Genomic DNA, 13698 nt, shown 5'->3' with positions numbered 1-13698 from the left:
CATTCATTTGACTATTACTCCCAGAGCAAGAGGTGGAAAGGGGACAGGGAAGAGGTCTGGAGCTGGCTAGATAAGATTGAACTTTCATCAGTGATGAGCACAAGGCTCCAGGAGAGATGCTAGAGTGCCAGGTCTGAGGCTGAAAGGGAAGAACAGCAGTATGGCAGCAAGATAACTATCAGGCCATGTTATTTTGAAGTGAAGATATTTTGTGGGCAATTGAAGAAATTAATCTAGATGTTTGTGGGAGAAGAGAGAGTGAGACAGACAGACACATACACAAGAGGCATACAGACAGAGAAACAGACAGATAGACAGACAGACACAGAGAGAGGCAGAAAGAGACAGAGAAAGAGAAACAGAGACACACACAGACAAGGGAGAGAGGTGAGAGAGAGAGAGAGCAAGAGAGAGAGAGAGAGAGAGAGAGAGAGAGAGAGAGAGAGAGAGAGAGAGCGAGAGAGCGAGAGAGCGAGAGAGCGAGAGAGCGAGAGAGCGAGAGAGCGAGAGAGCGAGAGAGAGAGAGAGAGAGAGAGAGAGAGAGAGAGAGAGAGAGAGAGAGAGAGAGGTGTCAGGGTTAGAGGTAAGGATTTTTGATTTATCTGCCTAGGAATGTTAGTTGACGCCATGGGATTGAATGAGATTGACAAGAGAGAGGTTAGAGAGAGAAGAGAATAGGACTGAGGATAGAAGCTTAGAGAATACCTCCCTTAAAGGATTGAGATGCTGCTGAGAAGATAAGGAATAGTTTGAGTTTATTCTTTCTAACTCTCTATCTCTAATCTATCTATCCATTTGTTCATGCACTCATTTACTCATTTTTAACAGCTCAGGGAAACTTTAGTGAAATAGCAGATTTAAGTGGAAAGTGTGTTGGCTCTAGAGCCCCAGTGTTTGGGTTCAGGTATTGCTTCTTCTACTTATTACCTATATAACATTGCATAAGTCAGTTAATCTTTCTGAACCTCAGTTTTCTCATTTGTAAAACGGGGATAATAATAGCACTTACCTCATAGATCTATTCTGAAGAACAGAACAGGTAACTTATATAAACCTTCACATAACTCAACAGGAGGCAGAATAGACAATCCTAGTTTCTTTTTTTCCACTTGCCCTTCTCTAAAGGAGACTCTATTTCCTGCCAGTAGGGGCCAGAAGTTGGGCCACTCATCTCTTCAGATAAAGGGATTACTGGGCTCAAATATATCTTTTTGCCCTCTTAAATATTATTAGTTTAGGGATTATGATTGGGTTCAATTTAACTTCTGATCACTGTGTCATTATTGTGGGAAAAGGGAAGGGAGACTGCAAACTTTATATCCAAGGCCTGTCCCCTTTCCTATCAAATACCAATTCCATAATGAACACACATAATGAATATCAAACAGATACATTTATCCAAATGATGCCAAACAAATAAGACAATATTGGAAGATATATACCAGACAAAACAGAGTGAAGAAGGTCTCCCACTGAGGCAGAGAAAACTCAGTTTAAGAGAGAGCGAGAGCGAGAGCGAGAGTGAGAGCGAGAGCGAGAGCGAGAGCGAGAGCGAGAGAGCGAGAGAGAGAGAGTGAGAGAAGAAGAGAGTCCTGAATCTCACCCAAAGGAAAACTCCCCAAAGTCTCTACCAAAATAAAATGGAGATAAAGACATGGTGGAGACTGCCAGCTTCTCTCATGTTTTCCTAGAGTCTTTTTCTTTAGCAACTTGAAGTGGGGTTGACCTCTTCTATCTACCTCAGTGCTGGAAGCTGGAAGCACTTGAAGTTACTCAACATTTGGATAGTCCCGAAGAAGGTTTGAAGTTTGAAGAGTCCTGAAGAGGACTGGATGAGAACTGAAGTTCTCTCATTTTCTCACCTACTCTGCTACTCACACAGGGAAGGGAATTAATTTCCATCAGTAAGGAGAGAATTCCATCCGGCTTTGGGACAAGGGTTACATATCAATGCTAACTATGATTATTACTTCAATAAGCCATTGAGCCAGGTGCATTGAAATATAGTGTCAATTTGTAAGATAGGGTCTAATGATATCATCCAATAGAATGGAAGCTCTTTTAGGACAGGGAAAGTTTTTTCACTTTTCTCTTTATCTCCCCAGTACCCAAGGGAGGGCTTTGTCTACAGTAGGCATACTGTAAATTTTTAATTGAATCAAAGTGGTATGCCTGCTATAGATGATTAAAGGCTGAACTTGAAGTTAGGAAGATCTGAAGTAAAATTTGACCTCAGATACTAATTAGTAGCTGTGTGACTTTAGGCAAGTCACTTAACCTCAAGTCTTGGTTTCCTTATCTGTAAAGTGGGGATAAAAACCACCCATATCTCAGGCTATTATGATTATAAAATGAGATATTTGTAAAGTGTTTTGCAAATCTTAAAATTCTATTTAAATGCTGTTATTATTATTAATTACTCCATTTCATTCAGTATTTTTGGCAATGATGTGAAAAAAGACATAGGGTGATTTTAACAGTTTCTGATGACACAAAACTTGGATAGATAATACACTGCATGCATGATTTGGGATCTTAACAGGCTTCAACAGCTGGCTGAATTGAACAAGATGAAATTTAATAGAAATTAATGCCAAATCTTAATTTTTAAATGCACTAATGTTAAATAATGGGTAACCTATAGTGTATTAAAAAGGAGTCAGAAGTTGTATATCCAAATCCTTACTCTCTCATTTACATGCTATGGAACTTTGGGCAAGGCACTTAACACTTTGAGCTTCATTTTTCCTATCATATAAAATAAGGGTATGATTTCTAAGGTCTCCTGTAGTTTTCAATCCTACAATCCTATAAGTATCCAGCAGTTCATCATGAAAAAGGCTTGGGGGTTTTCACTGACTCTAAACTCAAAGAATCATCTGGGTGATATAGCAGCCAAGGAAATAAAAGCCATCTGAAGGTTCATTAACAGAACCATGGCACCCAGAGCAAGATAGTCTTTCTGTATTCTGTCCTGTAGAAATTGCATCTGGAGGAGTATTTTGTTTTGCTTTCAGCACTGCATTGCAAGGGAACATCAACATATCAGAATTTATTCAGAGACTTATGGCCAAGATGGTGAAGGATTTGAAATTATCCTTTATGAGGAATTAGGAACATTTAGCCTGGAGAAGAAAAGGCTTGTTGGTGTAGTATGGGTATTATGAAGACATAATAAATATAAATAATAAATATTTGAATAATTTCCATGTGGATAAAACAGAAATGGGAACCATAGCACATCCCAACTACTTTCCTTTTGTGACTAAAAGCCAAACCATTATGCTCCTCCTCTTCCACCTCAACCCTCCTCATGTTATTGCTTAGGAATTTCAAGATTCTTCAGGACTTCTGGATTCTTGAGCATTAATCCTTAAATATTCAGAAAGAGCTTCCTGTACGCCTTTCTCCTGAGAGGAGTCAACTCTTAGGGTATAAATAAAGCTCCTTCCCACTCTGACATTCTGTGTTTCTATAATCTGAGGTAAAATTGTGAGCTAGATAAAGAAGGATTACACTTATTCTGATGGAACCCAAAATGAATGGTTGAGAAATGAGGAGACAGATTTCTGTTTAATATAATACATTGTTAAAATTTTATATAAAATTGCATATAAATTGTTCAAAAAGTAGAATGGGATGATTTGGAAAGTATAGATTTCCCTTTTAACTAGGGGGTTGGAGGAGAAGTTCTTTTAGGTGGAAACTGGGTAAGCAATTGTTAGATATGGGAGATGATTCCTGACCAGGTAGTCAATGAAGACCATTATCTTTAAGGTGCCTTGGAAATCTATGATACTGCTCAGTCATGTCTGACTCTTTGTGACCCCATTTGGGGATTTCTTGGCAAAGAACTGTAGTGGTTTGCCATTTCCTTCTCCATATCATTTTACAGATGGGGAAACTGAGGCAAATAGCTAGTATCTGAGGCCAGATTTGAACTCAGGAGGAAGAGTTCTCCTGTCTTCAGGTCTAGTGCTCTATCCACTGTGCCACCTAGGCAATTTCTACATTGGATGAGATTCCCTCCTCCTCCCTCGGTGCTGAGTTTCTTTTCAAATGTTTCTTTTACTAAACAGAGTGTTTGGCAATCTCTTCAACAACTAAGAAAGCTTCACTGTCAGTTGAACTACCTGATATAATCACTATCACAAGCAATATTTTTTCCAAAATGCTTCTCTAAAACATAACATAAAACATACTTATGCTTCAATAATTATCCATGATCTCTTCAATGGGGATTTAATTGATGCAGATTGTAACCTAGCCATACTATCTTATCCACAAAGTTGTATTTCAATAGTTGATCTTGACATGGAGATGACTAGATTTTCAAAGGCTATTCCAATGAAGCATAGGCTCTGGCAGGATTTACCAATATGGAATATTCTTTGACTCCAGACAAATAGAACAAATCTACTTGTTATAATTATTTTGATATGTGTGGAGCCCACCTAGATAAGTACAGAGAAAAGCACTCTCATGTGTTAAATTCATTAGTCATGGCAAGATGTAGAAAAAAGAAATGGGGGAAAAAGCAGTTTTAAAAAATAAAAATTTTCTTTGCATTGGTAATTTCAAATTCCAAACACTTGGCAGTACTGTGTTTTTTTTTTTTTTTTTTGATGAGTGGAGAAATGATAAGAGGCATGTGTAGTAGCAGCTTTTGATACTTTAAAAATTATTTTTAATTTATGGAATAAAAACAAGCATTTCCATAAGACATTACAATAAAAAGATGATTGCATATGAAACTGCATATCTACTATGTACAACATTTCTTTCAAATATTTTTAGAGATCCAACATGCATATTTTTATTTTTTATTTTCTTTGTGATATATAATTATATTTTATACATACATGAAACATAGATATAATATACACAAAGACACATGACATATATAATATAAATTTTCTACATTATTACATTTAGATATACCTAGATATATTCTAATACATATAACTTAGTATTTTAATTCCTTAAATAGCTACTTTATAAATAACAAACACATATCATTTTATATAATTTATATGACAAATTTGTTCAAATAAAATAACTATATAAATAATACCTAAATAACTCATAAATGCACAGCATAAATATGTATGTGTGTATAAATATATATATTCCTCCTGTACCCTTCCCAGCACACCTCTCTGCCACCTTTCCAGATTAAGCATTTTTTTTAATCTTTTTCTATTCCAATCCCTATCCCTCCCTTGACCCCTCCCCTTTCCCTCTCCCTAAAGTGGTAAATAATCTGATATGGGTTATACGCATATGATCTTGGAAAATATCATCATATTTGTCACTTAATGAAAGAATGTGAAAAATAGCATACTCCAATATGTTCCATCAATATCAGTTCTTTCCCTGGATGTGGATAGTATGTTTCATCAATATTCCTTTGGGATTGATTTGGATTATTGCATTGCTGGTAATAGTCAAGTCATTTACATTTCTTCATCAAATAATATTTCTGTCTCTCTGTAGAGTATTCTCTTGGTTCTGCTCATTTCCCAATACACCATTTCATACATATCTTTCCAAGCTTTCTTGAAGCTCTTATTTTTTCAAATAATTTATATAATATTTGGATTAATTGTTCTTTAAAAGGTTGGTAGAAATTCACTTGTGAATCCATGTGGTCCTAGAGATTTTTCAACTCATCCAACTTCTTCAGACACCCAGATGCTATACCACCTGGCGTATACATGTTAAGTATTGATATAACTTCATTGTCCATGGTAACCCTCAGCAAAATTATAGTTTCCCTTCCCCATCTCCCCCAACTAGATCCATTTTTGCCTTTGTTATGTCTGAAATCATAATTGCTACCCCTGCTTTCCTTGCTCCAGCCAACGTATGACAGATCCCACTCCAGCTCTTTACATTTATCCTGTGTGTATCAGTGTGCCTCAAACGTATTCACATTTATAGTTATGATGACTTTGTATATCTCTCCATGCTATTTTTCATCTGCTCATCTTTCCCATTCTGACCTCTCACTCTCTCCTTTCCCACAACTGCCTTACCTATGATAACTGCCTTCCCCAATATCCCCTCCCCTGTATCTCTCCCCACTCCTCCTCCATTATCATTAGAATTACAAAATTATTTTGTCATACAGAACTAGAAATAGTGTAACCTTATTAAATTTCTTACAGTTTTTCTTGTTTCTTTTTTACCTTTTTGTGTTTCACTTGAACCTTGTATTTAGAAGTCAAATTTCCCATTTCACTCTGGCCTTTTAATAAAAAATGCTTTAAATCCCTCTATTTCATTAAATATCCATTTCCCCCCATGAAAGATTTTATTCAATTTTGCTGGGTATGTAATTCTTGGTTATAAACCTAACTTTTTTGCCTTCTGGTATATTATATTCCAGGCCCTGTGATTCTTTAATATGGAAGCTGCCAACTTCTGTGTAATTCTGACTGTAGCTCCACGATATATGAATTATTTCTTTTTGGTTGCTTGCAATAGCTTTTCTTTGATCTGTGAGTTTTGAAATTTGGTTTTGATTTTTTGGGGAGTTTTTATTTGGGGATCTCTTTCAGGAAGTGATCAGTGGATTCTTTCAATATATCTATTTTGACCTCTGGTTCTAATATTTCAGGAACTTTTCCTTGATAATTTCTTGAATGCCAGTGTTTTGTTTTTTGTTTTTATTTTTTGGTTACATCTTTCAGGTAGTCCAATAACTCTTTTTTTTTTTTTTTTGGTGAGGCAATTGGGGTTAAGTGACTTGCCCAAGGTCACACAGCTAGTAAGTGTTAAGTGTCTGAGGCCGGATTTGAACTCAGGTCCTCCTGATTCCAGGGCTGGTGCTCTATCCACTGTGTCACCTATCTGTCCCCCAATAACTCTTATATTATCTTTCTTTCTTTCTTTTTTTTTTTTAGTGAGGCAATTGGGGTTAAGTGACTTGCCCAGGGTCACACAGCTAGTAAGTGTCAAGTGTTTGAGGCCGGGTTTGAACTCAGGTACTCCTGAATCCAGGGCCGGTGCTTTATCCACTGCGCCACCTAGTCACCCCTTATATTATCTTTCATGAATCTATTCTCTAGGTCAGTTATTTTTTCAGTGAAAAATTTTACATTTTCTTCTATTTTTTTTCTTTTCTGATTTTGTTTTACTGAATCTTGGTGTCTTATAGCTAGTTTCCATTTGTTCAATGTTAATTTTTAAATTATTATTTTCTTCATTTACTTTTTGCAATTCCTTTTCCATTTGGCCAAATCTGCTCCTTAGGGAATTATTTTCCTCAGTAATTTTTTGTATTTTTATATTATTATTTTGTATTTCTTTTTCGTGGTTCTGCTGCATCTCTTCTAAACTTTCCTCAACCTCTCTAATTTGATTTTCAAAGTCCTTTTTTAAACTCTTCCAGGAACTTATTTTGGGCCTGAGACCAATTTATACTTCTCTTTGAAGTTTGCCTGTAGTCTTATCCTCTACGTTTTCCTTGATATTTCCTTTTATTGACGTAGCTGTCAATAGTCAAACATTTTTCATTTTTGTTTTTCATTCTTTGTTTTACTCATTTTGTGTTAGCTGGGCCCTAGAGGAGTGATCCCTTTGATCTTCAGGCCCTGTGGCGGCAAGCTGCTGCTGAGTTGTTATGGTAACCTGTTACTCTGTTAATAGGCAATGGAATAGTAATTTTGTTGTGATCTGCTAAAACCCTGGGACTGGTTTTGCTCTATAAATAGTCTCTCTGCTGGGAGGTCACAGGGGTGGGAATCTGTTGTTGACTTGCTTGGGTGGGGCTTCACTACTTTTTAGCAGGCTCAGAGGTCTGTTGGTGGCCTCTGCTATGAGCCTAAAAGCTATTTCTGTTGCTGCTGCTCCTGGACCTCCCTTCCCTCCCACCCAGGCAAAACACACCTTTTCTGCCAGGCTGGTAGATTGTTTCCCTGCTCTTTCAGTGAGTTCAGAAGAAGTTTTATGTTAGTTTAGAGGGGAAATCTGGTAGAGTTGTTGTGGGTTGCTTCCTCACTCAGTCATCTTGGCTTGGAACCTTTCTATTACTTTCAAATATACAACAAAATTATCATGTAATTTTTTCTTTTCTTTTTTCTTTCTCCCCGCCCTACAGATGGCTACTATTAGACACAAATACATATATACACACATATATGAAAAAAAATTCTATACATACTTCTGTTTATTGGTTCTTTCTCTACATGCAGATTATATCTTTCTTCATATGTCCTATATAGTTAATGTGGGTATTTATAACAGACAAAATAACTGATTTAATTAAGGTTATTCTTAAAACAATATTGCTATTACTGTATACAATGTTCTCTTGGTTCTGCTCATTTCACTCATTATTTTGCGTGTCTTTCCATGTTTTTCTAAGATCACTGAACTCATCATTTCTTATAGAATAGTAGTATTCCATCACAATAATATACCACAATTTATTTAGCCATTTTCCAGTTGTTGGACATCCCTGCAATTTCTAGTTCTTTGCTGCCACAAAGAGAGCTGCTATAAAATTTTTAGAACATATAGGTTCTTTTCCTCTTTACCTAATCATCTTTGGAAATAGACCAAGTAGTGGTATTGTTGGGTCAAAGGGTAGTTTAATAACTTTTTGGGCATAATTTCAAATCATTCTCCAAAATGGTTCGATCATATCACAATTCCACTAACAATGAATTAGTGTCCCATTTTTTCCATGTCCTCTCCAACATTTGTCACTTTCTCTATCATTTTAACCAATCTTATATGTGTAAAATAATATCTCAAAGTTCTTTTAATCTGCCTTTCTCTAATTAATAATGACTTAGATAATTTTTCATATGACTATAAATTGTTTTGATTTCTTCATCGGAAAACTGCCTGTTCATAGCTTTTGACCTTTTACCAATTGGGAAATGACCCATTTTAAAAAATAGATTTGACAAAGTTCTTTATATATTTTAGATATGATAACTTTATTTGATAAACTGTCTATAAAAATTTTCTCCCAGTTTTCTGCTTTCCTTCTGATCTTGGTTACATTTATTTTATTTGTATAAACCTTTTAAAATTTATTGTAGTTGAAATTATCCATTTTACACATAACTTTGCTCCCTATTTCTTTATTAATAAATTGTTCACTTACTCAAAAGTCTGATGTCATATATTCTATATTCTTCTAATTTTCTTGTAACATCTCTCTTTATATCTAGGTCATATATGTATTTTGACCCTATCTTGACAAATGATATGAGATATTGATCTATGCCATGCTTCCATCACACAGCTTTCCACTTTTCCCAGCCATTTTTACTAAATAATGAATTTTTATCCCTAAATCTTATCTTTACACTTTACTTTTTCAAATCAAAACTTTACCTAAGCTTAGTTCCACCCTCCTATCTCCCCATTGCTGGTGGAATCTCTGAATCTGATTAGAAAACATGCAGCTGGGTTGATGATGAGTGAGATGAGCAGAACCAGAAGAACATTGTACACAGTGTCATCAACATTGAGTGTTGATCTACTGTGATGGACTATATTCTTCTCACCAATGCAATGGTACAGAAGAGTTCCAGGCAACTCATGATAGAAGAAGATCTCCAAATCCAAGAAAAAAAAAAAGAACTGTGGAGCATAGATGCTGAATGAACCATACTATTTCTTTTGTTTTTGGTGCTGTTGTTTTTTCTATTTTGAGGTTTTTCATCATTGCTCTGATTCTTCTCATAACATGATTAATGTTATTATGTGTGTGCATATATATATATATATATATATATATATATATATATATATATATATATATATATATATATATATATATATATATATATATATATATACTATATCAGATTACCTGCTGTCTAGGGGAGGGGGGAGGGAGGGGAGGGAGGGAGAAAAATCTGAAATTGGAAAGCCTGTATAAACAAAAGTTGAGAACTATCTTTACATGTAACGGGAAAAAATAAAATACTTTATTAATTAAAAAAAAGAAAACATGCAGCAAATTGAATTAAACTTTATTCAGTTAAATGCTAATTGCAAATCTTGTTAGGTGTGATCAATCTTTAAGGGATTACTTAAGGTTACATACAAGAACATCTTTTATTGATAAGAGAAATGATATAATTTTGTTTCCTTTGTATGTTTCCCTACATAATATATATGAATACATATTTTATACATTATATTTGTATGTGTATATGTATGTGTCTATATTATATAAATGCATCTCTCTCTCTCTCTCTCTCTCTCTGTAGGGAAATTGAGAATTTAAGAATAGTAGTTACTGGCTTCTGACCAACATTTATCATGCATATTTGTATCTATCTTCATTAACAAACATCTTTGCATTTGACTCTGTGAGTCTATGTAAGGAATTTTGAATCCTGTGCCCAAATAAAATCTTGGTAAATGACTTTTAGCCATCTGTATGGGAAGTTAAAGAATAAATTGGATTAAATCACTCTAATGGAAGAAATTACTCTTAGAAGATTCAAATTTGGTCCAATTACAAATATGTTTAAAAGTGTTACGTTTTTAGTTGAACATTACCATTTGGCTATCATTATCACAAACATAGACTTGAAAATGACTTGAATCCTTAATTAATGGAAGTATGAATGAGCCTAACAGTAGAATAGCCAACTACAGCAGCCATTTTATTCCTTAGAGAAATCTCAAATGTGCAAATGTCTTTTTCTTTCCCCTGATTTCTCTTTGCCTTTTAAAAACACTTTCAATGGACATATTTTATTTTTATTCTACTTGTGTTTTCCAATATATTCTTTCCTCCCCTCTCTCTGAAAATTTCCATTGATAAAAAAGAATAAAAAAAAGCTTTAAAAACAGTTCAGCAAAATTAATCAAGTCTGACATTATAAGCATTGTTCCACACTATTCTAAGAGTCTGAGGAAGTGATCCTAACCTCAGATATAGACATGGTGGAAATGACAAATCTAATACCAGGAAGGGGCATAAGGACACAGTTGTCAAATGCAATACAAGTATAGTTGCTGCTGCAATTTAGGGCACAATAACTGTTACAGTCAGTGTAAAAACTCATCAAGTCTTTCCTTATCTCTTTCTTTTCCTTCACTGTGAGATTCCTTCAGGTCCTGATTTCACCCTGTGAAGTGAAAAAACACATTTGTTCAAAGGAGCAATGATCCCTCTCCCTCCAATGGCTTTTATTGTCAAATGTTGGGTGTCATGACAGCACTGGGGGTTGTACTAACAATAGCCAAGGCAGGGTATTGAGGCATATTTGATTTGAGGCATATTTGTTTTACATTTTCCAACTTTTTTCTCTTTTCTCTATTTTACAATCTTGTTTTTTCATGCTCTCACTTAAATTCTTGTTACTCTTAGTGTACATATCTCAGTGGTGGTGTGAGATTTAAAATTGGATATAAGAGCATTAAACTCTCCTTTGAACTTTTCCCTTATATATCTCCAAGACCAGTAAGAAAAAGAAGACTTTGAGCTTTAATCAGAGAGGGATTAGTTTTTATCATTTAGACAACAAACAAGTGATACTGATTAGGGAAATAGGAAAGTAGAAATACAAATGAATAATCTTAGATCTAAGCTTAGTCTATATTCTTTTATAAAACTCACTGAATCCAAAAACTGCCTGCCAGGCCGAGAACCAGAGCCGATCACCAAAATGCGCCATCACCGCTAAACTGAGAAGCCAGAGTATGGGAGCCAGGGAGCCAACTTCCGTTCTACCCTCCGTTTTAAGTTGGTGTCCCAGGAAGTACGGCATGCTTTGCCATGCTCTCTGGGCAGCAGCAGGCGCACAGCTGTTTGTCATGGTCTCCTCCCCAAAAAGGTGGTCCTTCAAAAAAACCGCTTCAGTAGTATGTGTTCAACTCTCAAATGATTAAGCTAAAACGTCCGTTTTTTACCACATTGGTTAAAGTAGAACCATCACATATATATCCATAGTCCTCCATCTCTGCAAAGAAAGTTGGGAGATACATTTTCATATCCCTTTTTTTTTTTTTGGAAGGGGGCATCCCCTGCCATGATAATTTTATAAGTTTTTATTGCTTTATTGATGTTTTTCTTCCCATTTACATTGCTGAAATCATCGTGTGTGTATATGTCTATGTCTATGTCTATGTCAATGTCTATATATTCCTGGTTCTGTTTATTTAATTTCATATTAGTTCAAGCAAGTCTTCTCAGGCTTATCTGAATTCTTAATTTTCATTATTTCAACATTAGAGTGTATTTCATTACATTAATGTACCAAAATTTAGTTTGTCTTTCTCCAATTGAAGGGCATTGGCTTTTTTTCTAGTTATTTACTACTACAAAAAGTACCATTATAAATATTTTAGGATATGTGGAACCTTTCTTTTTAATCATTGACCTTTTGGGGGTATATATGCTTAGCAATAAGCTCTCTGACTTAATGATTATTAACATTTCAATAACTTCCTTAGCACAATTCTAGATTGTTTTATAGAATGGTTATACCAATTCACATCTCAACCAATATTATTTTAATGCATTTGTGCTTGTACCATTCCTCCAATATCTACCATTCCTAGGTTTTCTCATCCTTGCCATTTTGCTAGATGTGAAGTGAAACCTAAGAGTTACTTTGATGTGTGTTTCTCTTATATGTAGCAGTCTTTCATATTTTTAGTAATTTGCAATTTGAAAATAATTTGTTCCTATCCTTTGTTCACTTATTTATTGGGAAATAGTTTTATCTTTTTCTTGGATATCAGATATTTATCAGAGATATTAGATATCAAGATTTTCCCTCAATCTCTTACTTTCCTTTTAATTCTAGTTGGGTTAATTTTATTCATAAGTTAATTTCAAATTCAAGTTATTAAATTAACCTATTTAATCTTTTGTGAATACCTTTCTCTAATTTTTGTTTAAGAATCTCCCTTTACTTATTTCTTATGCCCTTGTTGTATTTAAATTTAAGTAATGCATTTACTACATTAGCAATCAAATGAATAATATGTATTCTAAAACCTTAGCTTTGAAATCATGGTTGGGACAAAACAAACAAAACAAAACAAACAAGCATGAATATTATTCCCTACAAATTAACCTAATCTTCCCCTCCATAGCCAACAGAAAATCATGCAGTACCTCAAAAATGAGAGTTGATGGCTTCTTTATTTATTACAATAATAATTCAAAATGGTGTGTGTACTGAAAACATTATCTGCCTGAATAATTTTTTTGAAAAGAATAAAATGGTATTTAAAAAACTAGCTCCAAACAGTATCAGTTTGATGGCTCATGCTATTGTTTATGAGATATTCCAAGGTATCAATCCTCTTTGACAATATTCTGAAGTTAAGCACTCTCAGTTTGGGTAGGCAGATCAAACCTATAAATAAATAATAATGATGATGATGTTCTTTAAGATTTTAAAAATACTTTATGTCTGTTAATTCGTTTAATCTTTCCAACAATTTTGTGGTACTTTTATTAACCTCATTTTACAGATGAGGAAGCTAAGGTTGAAAAAGGTTATGTGACTTACCCAGGGCAAATTCAGGTTCTGCATTCTATCTATTGTATCACTTATTTGACCAGTATATGCTTTAATTTAATAGTTTAATGACATGGTTGAGTGCACACAAACCTTGAAAACTATCTTCCTTTTCTTCTGAAAAGAGTTCTTATATATACAAGTTAGTTATCTAAATGTTGAAGTTTAGCTGATGACACATTTT

General features: G+C 34.5%; 1 protein-coding gene across 1 annotated transcript in view; it reads left to right on the top strand.

Annotated features, from left to right (window-relative positions):
• The window catches only part of KCNH5 (potassium voltage-gated channel subfamily H member 5), a 511342-nt gene that overhangs the window by 29084 nt on the left and 468560 nt on the right, over nucleotides 1-13698 (top strand). The gene's annotated exons all lie outside the window — the stretch shown is intronic.

This window comes from Dromiciops gliroides, chromosome 2, assembly GCF_019393635.1.
Source record: "Dromiciops gliroides isolate mDroGli1 chromosome 2, mDroGli1.pri, whole genome shotgun sequence".
Taxonomy (NCBI): Eukaryota; Metazoa; Chordata; class Mammalia; order Microbiotheria; family Microbiotheriidae; genus Dromiciops; species Dromiciops gliroides.
This window is presented reverse-complemented; position numbering and strand designations above follow the sequence as displayed.